We start from the raw sequence: 13,371 nt of genomic DNA, 5'->3' as shown, positions 1-13,371 counted from the left end.
TCTCCAGAGAACACACGTATGTGTGTTTTAGTTTTTTATTAATTCTTATTTACTAGTAATCATAAAACTTCCATCTTTTAACAAGTTTAGTCCCCCTATTTACTTAATTTGTTATTTGTCACATAACCTTCCCTCTATTCAAGTTACTAACATATATACTTTACTAGGTTAAAGATAACATGACTAAACATTTTAAATAACATTCATAAATTGCATATTTTTGGGGTGTTACAAATCTACCCCCCATAAAAGAGGTTTCGTCCCCGAAACCTTATTACGTACCAAATAATGTCGGGTAGAGCTTCCTCATTACATCTTCTAACTCCCATGTAAGGTCCGATCCTTTCCGATGTTGCCGTTGTACCAAGACTTGCTTTATAATTTTGTTCCGAAGGTGGGTTACCTTGGAATCTTTGATAGCTATCGGTTTTTCAACATAATTCAATTTTTCGTCCAACTCAATATCATCAAGGGGCACGTATGCCGTTTCATCCGCTAAACACTTTCTCAATTGTGACACATGGAATGTGTCATGTTTTCCATCTAAAATTGGCGGTAATTCCAACCGATATGCTACCTTCCCAACCCGGGCTAAAATCTTGAAAGGTCCAATGTAGCGGGGACCTAGCTTTCCTCGGTTACGAAAACGGATTATACCTTTCCATGGGGAAACCTTTAATAACACATAATCACCTATTTGAAATTCGATGGGTCGCCTCCTTCGATCTGCATAGGCCTTTTGTCGACCTTGAGCCGCTTTTAAACGGGTTCGCACAAGATCGATCTTTTCGTTAGTTTTAGCCACTACCTCATTGGGTGCAATTTCTCTCTGCCCCACCTCTCCCCAACAAATTGGAGTTCTACACTTCCTTCCATACAACAATTCATACAGTGCCATTCGAATGCCGTTATGGTAGCTATTGTTGTACGAAAATTCCACCAACGGCAAGTGGTCATCCCAGCTTCCCCCGAAGTCTATCACACATGCTCGCAGCATGTCGATAAGTGTTTGAATGGTTCGCTCGGACTGACCATCCGTTTGGGGGTGGTAGGCGGTACTGAAATGTAATTTTGTACCCATACTTTCATGAAAACCTTGCCAATATCGAGATGTGAATCGGGTATCTCGATCCGACACAATAGATACAGGAACTCCGTGTCGTGATATTATCTCGTTAACATAGATCTCCGCCATCTTTTCAGAAGAGAAAGCTTCCCGAATGGGCAAGAAGTGCGCGCTCTTGGTGAGGCGGTCTACGATCACCCATATAGCATCGTGACCTTTCCTTGTCTTAGGAAGCTTGGTCACTAGGTCCATCGTCAATTCTTCCCATTTCCATACCGGAATCTCTAACGGTTGCAACCTCCCGTATGGTTTCTGATGTTCTGCCTTCACTTGCAAACACGTCAAACATTTTGCAACATACTTGAAGATATCACGTTTCATACCGGGCCACCAATAACTTTTCTTCAAGTCCAAATACATTTTTGTAGCTCCAGGATGAACCGAGAATCGGGATTTGTGAGCTTCTTCGAGTAATACACCCTTTGCTTCGCTAAACCGAGGTATCCAAATACGACCATACATGGTTTTAGTTCCATCGGATCTCTCTTCGAATTTATCCACAAACCCCTTTGTTCTTTCCTTTTTAGAATCCATTCCGCTTAGTGACTTGATTTGGGCTTCTTTAACCATTTTGAGAAATCGAGGTGTAATTACCATCTTCATGGACTTTACTTGAATTGGAGGCGGGTAATCCTTTCGGCTCAGGGCATCGGCCACTACATTAGCTTTACCCGGATGATAAAGGATCTCACAATCATAATCTTTAAGAAGTTCTAACCACCTTCGTTGCCTCATATTTAATTCCCTTTGCTCGAAAAAGTATTTAAGGCTTTTGTGGTCAGAATAAATAGCACTTTTCGTACTGTATAGATAGTGCCTCCATATCTTTAAAGCAAACACTACTGCAGCTAACTCCAAGTCATGGGTTGGATAATTACTTTCGTGTGACTTCAATTGCCTAGAAGCATAGGCAATGACTCTACCCCTTTGCATCAAAACACATCCCAACCCTTGGTGTGACGCATCCGTAAACACCACCAAGTCTTCCGTTCCATCAGGTAAGGTTAGTACCGGGGAACTCGACAGCTTTTCTTTCAAGGTTTGAAACGCCCTCTCTTGATCTGCACCCCATGAAAACTTCTCATCCTTCTTGGTTAACTTGGTCAATGGCAAGGCCAATTTAGAAAAGTCTTGGATAAACCTCCTATAATAGCCTGCTAAACCCAAAAAGCTTCTTACTTCACTTGGGTTCTTGGGAGGTACCCATTTCATAACGGCTTCCACCTTTGACGGGTCTACTAAGATACCATCCGCATTAATCACGTGACCGAGAAATTGTACCTCTCTAAGCCAAAAAGCACACTTGGAGAATTTCGCGTACAATTTCTCCTTGCGAAGTACTTCAAGAACTTCACGTAAATGGCATGCATGTTCAGCTTTACTTCGGGAATAAACCAGGATGTCATCGATAAAAACTATAACGATTTTGTCTAACATGGGCCGACAAACTCGATTCATAAGATCCATGAACGCGGCAGGCACGTTCGTTAATCCAAAGGACATTACTAAGAACTCGTAATGCCCGTATCGCGTTCTAAAAGCCGTTTTCGCCACATCCTCATCTCGCACTCTTAACTGATGGTACCCGGACCGCAAATCTATTTTTGAAAACCAACTTGCCCCTTGTAACTGATCGAAGAGATCATCGATTCGGGGCAATGGGTATCAGTTTTTCACCGTCAGCTTATTCAACTCTCAGTAATCGATGCACATGCGCATCGAACCATCTTTCTTTTTGACAAAAAGTACAGGCGCTCCCCATGGCGACACACTCGGGCGTATAAATCCCTTGTGGAGCAATTCTTGTATTTGTACCATTAACTCCCGCATTTTAGTTGGGGCCAATCTATAAGGAGCCTTGGCTACAGGTTTGGCATCGGGATACAATTCAATCTTAAAATCCACTTCACGTTCCGGCGGAAGCCCCGGCAAATCTTCCGGAAAAACATCGAGAAACTCGTTCACGACTTCAACCTCTTCTATCTTAGGGGTATTCTGCTTAGTATCCACCACGTAAGTTAGAAATGCCTTGCTTCCATTTCGTACGTACTTGTATGCTTGGACTATAGAACAAAGCTTCGAATTGATATTCCTTTCCCCTTGTATGCTTACTCGTTTTCCTCCCGATGTTAACACATGAATCACCTTCTTCTCACATTGAATTTCGGCCTGATGTTTAGCTAGCCAATCCATGCCAACTATAACCTTAAATTCCCCCAATATCATGGGAATAAGGTCAATGGCAAACTTCTCGTCTTCAATGATTATTTCACAATTTCTACAAACTTCGTGCAACAAATAACTCTTACTATCGGCTATCTCTACTTCTAATGGTACATGCATTCTTTCGATTCTAAAAGAGGGGTGTGACACTAGTTCACTTGATACAAACGATCTACTGGCACCAGTATCAAATAACACGTATGTAGGCATCGAGTTCAATGAGAATATACCTGATACAACATTCGGGTGGTCCTTCGCTTCTTCGGTTGTGATCTGAAACATCCTCCCCTTAGCTCTTGGGGCTTCCTCCTTTCTTGCTTCCTTATCGGTTTTCTGTTGAAGCTTGGGACACTCAGCCTTAATATGACCCGGTTGGAAACAGTTGTAACACGGTTCTGGAAGGATTAGGACACCTATAGTATGGGTGTCCCTCTTGACCACAATTGTAACAGCCCTTCTTCCCTTTCAAACACTCCCCCGTGTGTAACTTTCCGCACGTTTTGCATTTCGGAATACTACCCTTCGCCTTATCCTTCTTGCTTTGATCTTGAAATTTTGGTTTCTTTGAAGGGCTCGAGCTGGAAACATTCTCAGATACTCTCTTTTCGCCTCTTTCTGCCTGTCTTCTTATTTCAATCTCCCTATCTCGGGCCAAGTCAATGAGCTCATTCAAAGTTTCACATTTAGCGGGAATTATGAACTCCCGATATTCAGCCTTCAACATATCGTAATAACGGTTTATCTTCATTCTTTCCGTTCCTGCTATATCTTTACAGAACTTCAGCTTGTCAAGGAAAACGTTGGTGATTTCATCAATGGTTTCATCTTTCTGACGAAGATGTAAGAAATCTTCTTGGATCTTGTCAATGGCAGATTGCGGACAGTGGTACTTTAGAAAAGGTTCCTTGAACTCTTGCCATGTCAAGACTCGAACTTTTTCTTCCCCAATCTCTTTACTATAAACATCCCACCAATCTTTAGCTCGGAGTTGTAGCAAACCGGTGGCGAACATCACTTGATCCTCCTTTTCACAATGACTCCTTATGAACACCGCTTCCATACTTGCAATCCACCTTTGACATGCTATAGGATCAATTTCTCCTTTGAATGGTAACGGGTTGCACGCCATAAATTCTTTGTATGTGCATTTGCGAGTTCCTTTCCTTCCTTGCACTTCACTAATCATTCCCTTCAACTCGTCCATCTTACTCGTCATCATTGTTTCTACCACTTCCAGCACATGACTTTCTACTTCTTGGGCTAAATGAGGAATACTTGCTTGCATTGCCCTTCCAATCTCTTCCGAGATTATAGTTTTCAGCTGCTCTTGTTGCGTGGCTTCATCCTCATTCGTATCCGTCATCTACACATAAACATCATTCTTTATTTCAAGCATTCAATCATCCTTTCCATCATATAATCATTCTAATAGTACATAACTTCCTTTAAAAACCCTACATGCATACATAATATCATTCTTTAGACTCTTATTATAACATTCTATTACTCTCCGTATGATAGAGAACATCGAACAAAACATCACAATTGAAATGGGCTGAAAATGATATCCACCGTAAGTTACGGTGCCCACCGTAACTTACGGTGGCACCCTTTTCCTTACGGTGCGAAGCTACTGCTTTACGGTAGAGGATTTTTGTCCCAGTGTCTACCGTAAGCTACGGTAGCCACCGTAGCTTACGGTGACGCCCAGCATACTATGATAAATTTCTTATTTTGCAGCCATCTTTCCAACCCGTTTTAACCCGTACCAGTCCGTTTCATCCCAAACTTTTACACATCATCCCGTAATGATTTCCCTAACATTCCCTAACTAACTCATTCATAATGCAAATCAAACTTTAAAGGTACTTACTTGCTTCGCGCCGCGGATCGAACACATACTTCACATGAGCTTCCGGTTTGAGTTCAAGCATTTGATGCTTGAATCCCTCAAACCTAGGCTCTGATACCAACTTGTAACGTCCATAATTTTCATTTTAAATTTATTAAATAACAACGTACTTTTCTAACGAAATTTGGGCATGACCCGTTTAAAAACGAGCGGTCCCCTGTTTTACATAATCCAAAATCATTCGAAAGACACAACATACACGTCAAAACATACCATGTTTTTACTTGCAAAACCATTAAGTTTATGTACGTACTTACGACAAGTTTTCCAAAGGACAAACATAATAAAAACTAGGTTTAACTACTAGACGAAAACATAAGTGACAAAGTATTAAACATTGACTTTTACAAAATGTGGAACGCTTGACGGGCTTGAGGCGTGTTCGAACCGGGCGAAGCTTGATAGCTATACATGAGATTTACCTACATGACCACAACATCGAAAACTCATTAGAACAAAAATTACTTTCTTTAACTTAAGAATCTAACTTACGGACTTGAAACAAATGTGACATTCACAACTTGTGCTTTACTACATTCTTTCATTCTTGCACGGCAATGTGTTCCAACGGAACTTCATACCATTCCTTCTAGACTTACAATAACATCATTCGACGCGTTCAAGAGAAGGGTCTACACATACATCTTTCTCCATACTTGATTCGAATAAACACATTATTGATAAACACATATCTATAATGAAAACCAAAAATTTGTACAAGAAGCGTACCTCGGTCTTGATCCCCTTGTTGCTTCACTTGACTCGAACTTTCTTCCTTAACGCCTACATATAACAATTCATTCTTTTAATTCATGTTTCATACTTATTTACACATACTAATCGATAAAACATCATACAATTTACTCATGCTTCTTAAACATGTTCAATTCACATAACGTTTATGGCTTATATGACTAGCATTTTCATTGAGGCATTTTGTCAAACACTTGATGTGCACATTATCAACAAAGCACAAGGTACAAGTATTTATTGCATAACTCTACTTATTCACCTTCTAAACTAACAAGAATCAATCATGTTCATAACTTTCTTTCATCCTACACCATCTTAACTAATTCTTCTATCTCTATGCAAGATCATGTATAAATTTTCATCTAATAGCTTACATGCAAAACATTGTGTTTATGATTTCTTCACAACAATTGGGTAATACACTTAAATCATTCAATCAATCAGAAATCAAGCAGAATTTTCGAACCATTATGAAACCCTAACTCTTACTTGTATATAATTTCCACATAATTTCATGATTGGGTTAAAACCCACTTTCTACAATTCATTCAAAACAGAAAATTTGACTTACCGCTTGTTGTACTAGCTTAGATAGTTAAGGTTTCGAGTTCATGCATGTGATTTGGCCTTGATTTCCCTTTCAATTTTGCTAATTTGCAGAATTTAGGGTTTCCCCCTTGCTTTCCCTTCTTGGTCGATCTCCAGAGAACACACGTATGTGTGTTTTAGTTTTTTATTAATTCTTATTTACTAGTAATCATAAAACTTCCATCTTTTAACAAGTTTAGTCCCCCTATTTACTTAATTTGTTATTTGTCACATAACCTTCCCTCTATTCAAGTTACTAACATATATACTTTACTAGGTTAAAGGTAACATGACTAAACATTTTAAATAACATTCATAAATTGCATATTTTTGGGGTGTTACATGTTAGCCACTACAGCAGTAAACGCCAACTTTTAATTAAGTTAAACTGCCACACCCGGATCACTCAATAAAATTAGATCTCAACACCTTTACCCAGTACTAGCATCCATATCATCTATAAACCAGGAACTTTAGTAAAAGGGAATAGAATAAAAGCACGCTAGGCATAGTATTCCTAGTTAGACTAAAACAATGCACGACCCTAGTATATTTTGAATTTCAGTTGTAAGTTGTAATAGACATGTATATAAATTTATAAAAGTTGCCATGTTTTTATTTTATCTGGTTATACAGTTATACCAAAATGTTTACACTAAATATTAGCCTGTGATAATTACTAATTGATAAATATTCAGATGGAACACGTTATGAACGAACCAGTTAATGAAGTTAATCAATCTGAAAACAATAACGAGGATCATTTCTTAAATCGATAAGATATAGAAAACATTGTCACTCATGGAATAGCTAACGCTATTCCGGCCATCGTCGCTGCAGTTAAAGGTCCTGCTGAGCCTTCACAAGCTCACCCCAGTAAACGTACGCGCGATGATAATTTTAGTAATAGTGTTAACGGAGGAGGCAATAACGACAACTTAATTCAGGCCCCAATACTCAAAAGAATGAAAGTTGCAACACCTGGTTGCACTTACAATGAATTTCTTGCTTGTAAACCAGCTGAATTTGCAGGTACTGAAGGGGCAACCGCCGCATTGCATTGGTTAGAGAAAACTGAAGCAGTAATTAAGATAAGTAAATGCGTAGAGGAAGATAAAGTCATGTATGCTTCTCACCTTTTCAAGGAAGAGGCATTGGAGTGGTGGAATACGGTGTTGCAAGCCAAGGGAAGCGACTTGGCTTATGCTATGAATTAGGAAGAATTTAGACAAATGGTGGAAAGAAAATTTTGTCCCGAATATGAAAAGGAACAAATGGCAAATAAGTTCCTGAGCCACCAAATGGTGGATGTTGACTGTCGAGGTTATACTTCGAAATTTTTCGAGTATGCCAGAATTGTGCCAACTCTGGCTTCGCCAGAGCTAGTACTGATATCTCGCTATATTTGGGGTTTGATTAGCGAGATCCGTAATATCTTCAAAGCTGCCAGACCCCGCACAATTGATGATGTGGTAGAATTAGCCAATACCTTGACAGATGAACTGGTACGCACGAGAGAAGAGAATAGAAAGAAGGAATTGGCTCACAAATTTACCCAAGGCTTCCGAGGGGGTAATGCTAGTAACAACTTCAGGAAAAGAGGAACTGAGAAATCCTCCACTATTCCATTTTGAAGTACCTGCAAAAGAAAGCACTTTGGAAGATGCAAAGGGTATTGCAATTTCTGCAAAATTCCAGGGCATCAAGAAGAAGATTGCCGGAGGAAGAAATCAACAATCTGCTTCAACTGTGGAGAAGCTGGACATTTTAGACCAGATTGCCCTAAACTGGTCAAACCAGTTGACAATAAGGCTAAACCTGCAGAGGGAACTACCAAGAAAAATGCAAGAGCCTTTCAGTTGACTACACAAGAAGCGGACCTGATTCCGGATGTGATAACGGGTGCGTTTCTAGTTCACAACGTTTATGCGAAAGTATTATTTGACTCTGGTGCAAACCAAAGTTTTATAAATACTTCGTTCTGCCAAGCTCTTAAGTTACCTTTAACCAAACTTAGACAGATTTATACAGTAGAAACAACCAACGGTAACTCGGTTAGCATAGATAGGGTCTTGCAGGAAGGTAAAATAGAACTCTCAGGTCATAAATTTTCTGCAAAACTGTTACCCATGAACTTAGCAGGATTTGATATTGTGTTAGGAATGGATTGGTTAGTAGCCAACCATGCTCGAATCCTTTGTGATAAGAATTCCATAGAAATTCATACACCCACGGGAGAAATAATCGTGGTTGCAGGGGACAAGCCACGAAAGCCAATGAAATTCATTTCAGTCATGAAAGTGGCCAGTTATTCCAGAAAGCAGGGAATAGCATATATGGTTTCGGTAGTTGTTAATACCATAAGTAAAGAACTTAAGGACATTCCAGTAGTATCGGAATACTCGGATGTATTCCCAGAAGAATTACCTGGAATACCACCCGATAGGGAAGTAGAATTTAGAATTGAAAAAGCAGTTAGATGAATTACTAAGCAAAGAGTTTATACAACCTAGTTCATCCCCTTGGGGAGCACCAGTGTTGTTTATGAAAAAGAAAGATGGTACGATGCGAATTTGTATCGATTATAGGGAATTGAACAAAGTTACAATTAAGAATCGATACCCATTACCTAGGATTGATGATCTTTTTGATCAGCTTCAGGGAGCTAGATATTTCTCTAAGATAGATTTACGCTCCGGATACCACCAATTGAAGGTACAAGAAGAAGTCATACCTAAAACCGCTTTCAGAACTAGGTATGGTCATTACGAGTTTACAGTTATACCCTTTGGATTAACAAATGCTCATGCAGCATTTATGGATATGATGAATTGGATCTGTAAACCGTACTTGGATAAATTTGTAATTGTCTTCATTGACGATATACTTATTTATTCCAAAAGCCAGGACGAGTATTGTGAACATCTACATGCACTCTTAACTTTGTTAAGAAAGGAGAAGCTTTACGCCAAATTCTTGAAGTGTGAATTTTGGCTCCAGGAGGTGCAATTCTTAGGACACATGGTGAATCACAAAGGTATTCACGTAGATCCCTTCAAAATAGAAGCAATCACCAAATGGAAGATTCCGCAATCAGCTATGGAAGTTAGAAGTTTTCTAGGATTGGCCGGATACTATAGACGATTCATTAAGGATTTTTCTAAGATAGCTGTGCCATTAACTAAGCAAACCTGTAAAGCAGTAAAATTTGAATGGGGACCTAGGCAAGAAGAGGCTTTTAAGATTTTAAAGCAAAGGTTAACAAATGCCTCAATTCTTGCCTTACCAGAACGAACTAAAGATTTTGAAGTTTACTGTGGTGCTTCTAAATTAGGATTAGGATGTGTGCTAATGCAACGCAAGAAGGTAATTGCATATGCCTCAAGGCAATTGAAGAAGCACGAGGAAAACTATACGACTCATGACTTAGAATTAGGATCAATAATTTTTGCCCTTAAGATCTGGAGACACTATCTGTATGGCAGTAAGTTTACAGTCTATACGGATCACAAGAGTTTAAAGTATATATTTGGGCAAAAAGAGTTGAACATGAGGCAAAGGAGATGGATGGAAATTCTAAGTGACTACAACTGTGATATTCAATATCACGAAGGAAAAGCAAATGTAGTCGCAGATGCTCTCAGTCGTAAGTATCATGAAAAGCAAAAGCGAGTTCGTCCTCTTAGATTAAATCTTCAAGTAGATTTAATGGAACAATTGAGGAATGGTCAGGAAACAGCAATCAAGGATGATGCTGAAGGAATGAAAGGATGTACAAAAGAACTAGAGCAAGGCATCGATGGAATTTGGAGATTCCACAAGAAAAGGATTTGGGTACCTAAACAAGGAAACTTAAGAGATAAGATTTTAGAGGAAACCCATAAATCTAGGTATACCATGCACCCAGGAAACAATAAGATGTACCAAGATTTAAGAAATAATTTCTGGTGGATAGGAATGAAAAAGGACATAGCTAGATACGTATCTAAGTGTCTAACTTGTTCGCAAGTTAAGGCAGAACACCAGAAACCTTCAGGGTTACTCCAACAATTAGAAATGCCTGTTTGGAAATGGGAGCTAATAACCATGGATTTCGTTACTAAGTTGCCCAAAACCAGAAAAGGTAATGACACAATTTGGGTGATTGTGGATCGATTAACCAAATCAGCTCATTTTCTACCCATCAAGGAAACCTTTAGCATGGAAAGGTTAGCCAATTTGTACGTAGACGAAGTAGTATCCTTACATGGAGTTCCACTCTCCATTGTATCAGATAGGGATAGTCGTTTCACTTCACATTTCTGGACGAGTTTTCAAGAAGCAATGGGAACCCGATTGAAATTAAGTACTGCCTACCATCCCCAAACTGATGGAAAAAGTGAAAGGACAATCCAAACCTTGGAAGACATGCTCAGGGCATGTGTGATTGACTTTGGTGGTAACTGAGATAACCACCTACCCTTAATTGAATTCTCCTATAACAATAGTTATCATTCCAGCATCGAAGCTGCCCCGTTCGAAGCACTGTAGGGACGCAAGTGTAGAACTCCAGTTTGCTGGGCAGAAATAGGAGAAAGCCAATTATCAGGTCCTGAAATTGTACAAGAAACCACGGACAAGATAACTCAAATCAAAGAAAGACTAAAGACGGCTCGAGATCGCCAGTAAAGTTATGCAGACAACTGATGCAAGCCGTTGGAATTTCAAGTCGGAGACAAGGTGCTCTTGAAAGTTTCTCCTTGGAAAGGAGTAGTTCGGTTCAGTAAGAAAGGAAAGTTAAGTCCAAGGTACATAGGACCATTCCCAGTAATCCAACGCATAGGACTAGTTGCCTATCGTTTACAACTACCAGAAGAGCTAGCCGGGGTACATGACGTATTCCATGTATCCAATCTTAAGAAATGTTTATCTGACGAATCCCTGGTAGTACCTCTTCAAGATGTACATGTAAATGAAAAGCTGAAGTTTGTTGAGAAACCACTTCAAATAGAAGACAGAAAGATTAAGTTTCTCAAACACAAAAGACTGGTACTAGTCAAAATCAAGTGGGATTCTAAAAGAGGACCTGAATACACCTGGGAACTGGAATCGGAAATGAAGCGAAAGTACCCTCACTTATTTCAATGAAACTCGAGGACCAGATTTTAAATAAAGTGGGAGGATGTAAGGACTGCCAAAAATATCCCTAAACGACCCGTAAGTGAAAACCCGGACCCCTGAACCCCTAACGTGCATGAAAAACCAAGAAAACATAAAGTTTGGTCCTCTCGCGGGCCGCACAAACCATAAGCAGCCCTTACGCGGGCCGCGTCAACTTGAAGTTTGACCGGATAAGCATCCGGGCCACGTGTTGACCACCTGGCAAACCTACTCGTGACACTGTAGCCCTAATCTACGAATAGATGGCCCTCGCGGGCCGCGTAAGTGTTAAGTATGGGTTTACGCGGGCTGCGTACAACCCATATTTCAGCTATAAATTGCTTGGGTCATGAGCAGTTCACTGGTGCCGAAAACTTTTCTCAAAAACAAAGATACACTGCTCAAAACATAATTTCCATTAGGGAGGTGCTGCCACGATACCGGGTATTAACTTGATCGCTGCTATGATTCAATGTCCGATCGATTGGAACTATCCGATGGATGTTTAAGTGCTGCCCACATTAGGGCTATACTTTGTCATTCGTCGTGAATTCGATGGATGTTTAAGTATTGCACTTTGTCATCCGTTGTGAGAGTTTGTATCTCGTCAGTTATCGTAAATGCTGTACTAGTTACTAACCTAGTTCGTGTGCATTGTTGCTTAAACTAGGTTATCAGGCTTATCAGTAGGCTAAACTCTGCCCGTATAAACTTGCAATGTGAGTCATTCTCCTTTTATCAATAATGTTTTACAATACTCCAAATTATTTTCAAAAGTTATAATTACAGGGATTAAGTCATGGTTATCTTGAATCACTGGCTAGTGGGGTATTGTGCACATTACTAATTTCTCACGGTTAGGCTAATAAATCCTAACAGTGATAATCATCACTACTTGGGTGAAAGGACCCAATGGTGGTATGACCATCGTCACCAGGGTGTGACACGACGCCAGATAAAAATAAGATAAAAGCCAGTGTAATCGCTCTTATGCTGTAATTGATAGCTAGGTGTTGTTTTATTAACCTTGAGTGACTCACCAGTATTTCCCCGCTGACAAAAATATTGTTTAAACATGTTTCAGGCGACCTCATATGAAGCAAGGAAATGTGCTACGGAGCACTAATCAAGCTTGAAGGGTGGCTCAGTTAAATAAATAAACATGTTTTGTAAACCAGAGAATTTCCTCGTGAAATTTCTCTATTGTAAATTACGGGGTTCGTCCCAAGTTATGAAATAAAATAATCGGGCATTTTCAAGTTTAAAGATCCTACTAAAATCTTCCGCTGCCAAATCAAATAATAAACACCACGGGTTTTTCTGCCCCGCGGCTCCTGGACCGGGTAAAACCGGGACGGGGGCCGTGACACCAAAACATACAAAAACATTATTAAGGTTTGTTGTCAATAAAGTTTAGCTGTATGGGGTGGACAACATTGTCAGTTATCTTTCTTAATTGAGAATTAACAATGTTGTCCATCTCATACAGCAAAACATTATTGATTTTAGCATGATCAAAATTTGAGGTTTAAGGTGATCTTATTTCGTGGCGTTCTTTTTATCGGTAAAACGCCAAAAAAGTTAAAAAACCAAACATCGTTGATTGTAAAAATTCAAGATTGTTGGTTGA

The 13,371-nt window shown here is 39.6% G+C and overlaps 1 long non-coding RNA gene across 1 annotated transcript; it reads right to left on the bottom strand.

The window, feature by feature from the left end:
• Nucleotides 1-5,666: 5,666 nt before the first annotated feature.
• LOC110874455 lies at nt 5,667-6,699 on the bottom strand. The gene is made up of 3 exons (XR_002555966.1): nt 6,586-6,699; nt 5,991-6,044; nt 5,667-5,683 (listed from the first exon to the last, which is right to left on the bottom strand). It is a non-coding gene; the product is annotated as an uncharacterized LOC110874455 (long non-coding RNA).
• Between the last annotated feature and the right edge of the window lie 6,672 nt (nt 6,700-13,371).

The sequence above is a fragment of the Helianthus annuus genome, chromosome 9 (assembly GCF_002127325.2).
Source record: "Helianthus annuus cultivar XRQ/B chromosome 9, HanXRQr2.0-SUNRISE, whole genome shotgun sequence".
Taxonomy (NCBI): Eukaryota; Viridiplantae; Streptophyta; class Magnoliopsida; order Asterales; family Asteraceae; genus Helianthus; species Helianthus annuus.
This window is presented reverse-complemented; position numbering and strand designations above follow the sequence as displayed.